The sequence below is a fragment of the Sinohyriopsis cumingii genome, chromosome 1 (genome assembly GCF_028554795.1).
Source record: "Sinohyriopsis cumingii isolate HCF-2022 chromosome 1, ASM2855479v2, whole genome shotgun sequence".
NCBI lineage: Eukaryota > Metazoa > Mollusca > Bivalvia > Unionida > Unionidae > Sinohyriopsis > Sinohyriopsis cumingii.
This window is the reverse complement of record NC_142961.1, coordinates 121,798,413-121,801,487: the sequence shown is the minus strand read 5'-3', so window position 1 is coordinate 121,801,487 and position 3,075 is coordinate 121,798,413.

Here is a 3,075-nt window from a genome sequence, read left to right as displayed (position 1 = left end):
TATGACGCAGAGCGCAGAGCGACCAGTCTATAGTCTGGTACCCTGGCCTCACTTGAAGCTCCGCACATGACCAGGGTACCGGTCCAAGGGCCGTTCTACATAAAATCTGAACTTTTGTGAGAATGGCGGGTGTGAAGTAAAGTTGTGTACATTTGTAACAGGCAGAATGGAGAAAATGTTGTTACTTTCATGTACTGTGGCTGAAATTTCTTTTGGATAATGTACTTGTGGAAATTGTACATGATCTAAGCACACAGATAACTAAAATAACTGCTAAGTTGTGCAGAAAAAAATCAGCCTGAATTAGTTTAACGTGCACTATCTTTAGCAGTTTTTAAAATAGGGAATCAATAATTATTTATAATACAGTATTTCATTATATATATATAAACTCTTAGGGGGCAGGGGACAGTTTTTATCCACAAATTTAATGTTGCATACACCTACCTAATGTAAAAATTCATAAAATATAAAATACATGAGTGAGATAAAAAAGTCCATATTTTTGGATAGGTATAATAAACAATACATAAGAAGATCATTCACTTGATCTAACAAGTCAATGGAATTTCATAGAATAAAAGTTTTTGCACCCAACCCCCAAATGTATACATGCATTTTTCATGCCCGATGACCATATCTGGGAACAAGTGGTGCTCACAGTGCAAACACAAGCCATTTTCTGGTTGATAATTTTGAAAAACATTATGTACTTTATAGCTTGGTGCAATTCAAAATAGTTTTCATCCAATCAGTTTTTGATATATTCTACTTGCCTCGAACCAACGTGTCTACTGCTATAAGTAGCTAACTCTGCTTCCTAGCCGACTATTGGTATTTCACTGGCTACATATTGGGCAGTGACTACATGAGGTGTACATGCCTAACATCAGTTTCAAGAACAACACTACCTGGTTACACCAAATTCATAAATATGTCCATATCTTTAATTATTACACAATAATAGCAGAAAAGGTGACATCATACCCTTAAGGTAAGAAATCTGACAGGGGCCAATATGCAAAAATGTGTACTGCCACCTTATAGCAAAAAGGAAATAACGTTTTATGGCAATTGATTGATAGTAACGGCAATTAGTTTCTTTGTTAACATTCTGAAGGCTGGATTACTGACAGCATATAACAAGAAATTAATCTCGTTCCCGGACTCTATGGGGCTACCGCCCATATATGGTGGCACTCTACAGTTTAGTATTTTGCAATGACTTACATTTTTAAAGAAAAATAGTTTCGCTAGTTTTCCTCGAGGGTTATACTGACTATAGAGGTATTGTATATCTTATGTATTGTTAACATAACTTGTACTCCCCTTTATTTTGGTTTTTGATTGACAGGTGTAATTTGGGTTATAAAGTGTACAGCTTGGCCTTACTTTAGATATGCAACCCTTCCCCCCCCACAAACAAACTGCATCAACAAATATCCATGCTAATTACGCCAGCTACACTATGTATCCCCGGACACCCGTCTTCGTCTCTAACACCCCATGATAAGTTATCCCGCACAGCCCACATATATTTGATCACATTTTTGTTGAGGGGTCCTGGAGGTGTCAACACACACGTGACACGAGTGAGTCAGCCATGAGGGTTAGAGTCCCCTACGGCTGTCCTTAACTCTATAGGCTATTGAAAAAGGTCAAACAGTCGAACTTTCGTACTAATTGAGAGTGAGTGAGTGAGTGATGATATACTCAGACATGCAAGTCTATGACAGCGATTAATACATACACGCAGTGTGAAGATTTTTTTCTTACTCGATTTTTATTGTCAATAACTCGGATTCTTATTTGTGGTTGGAGTTGTCTGTGATGTTTCGTTTCAGCCAGAACGGTCTCAAACTCGGCCGCATTGATTAATTTATACTCGATTGCGACCGAGTACAGTATACTGATCGTACTGAGACTCCTTTGTGTGTCAGCCAGCTATTCGGAATAGATGCGTAATCAGTAATGCTGTGGCATCGAAATTAATTTGCTCGCGCCATCAGAGACACCGGCAACTATATAGCCCCGAGAACAATACTGATTGGTGCACATACAACGGTGAATGTGGTCGTGATTCCAGTCACACCAAAACCCACAGTGGTTGCCGCAGCAAACCCACAGATAGCACGTATATGATCAAACACGCGCTTTTGTAATTTACAATCAACGCAGTTCTCTTGGTAATCTCATCTCGCAGCTGTTGTTTTGCTTCAATAAATTTTTTGCACGCCGGTAAGACTATGGGTCTGTCAAAGGTCTCTTATTAATAAGACAATCGCGTATTTGAGGGGGCGCTTGCCAGTTATTATGTACTTTTGAGAGAGTGACGTATGTAAGGTCAAGTTCTTTACATATGAAACATGCGCAGTGAAGAGAATAGTGACATATCTCTATGCTACTTTGATGTAATTTGGCTGACATTTCTTTGAATATTGTACTTATGGAAATTGTACATGATCTAAGCACACTGCTAAATAAAATGAATGCTCCCTTGTTCTGAAAAGTATCACCCTGAATTAGCCTATAGTACAGTATCTTTAGCACCTATTACAATAGGGAAAATTAATCTAATCCAACTAGAGAATACCAGCTTCTAAAAGGGCATTGGACGAATTACTAAATATATAGAATGTAAAAACAGTTATCGGCTCTCTCTTTTTTAACAATTTGTCTCTGAAGTTCAGGAAGGGAGAATGATCAAGTGGAGCTAGCAGATTTTTGAAAGGTGCATATCTGGAGTAACGCCAAGCTGTATACTCTATAACCCATATTACACCTATCAACCATATACCAAAATAATGGGAATTGAAGGTTCTTTAAACAGTGTCTTAGATATACGACGTCTTTTTTAAATAGCCAGTATAACCAGTGCGGAAACCACGGGAAATTATTTTCTATAAAATTCTAACCTATCGAAAATACAAAACTGTAAGAGCGCCACCTTAAAATGCACGGTAGTCAGAACGTATCCCGTCTCCTCAGGCTCATGCGCAATACGCACGCGCACTTCTTACCAATTCTTATTTTCGACTGGCACATGCAGTTATAAAAGATCTCTGTCACGAGATT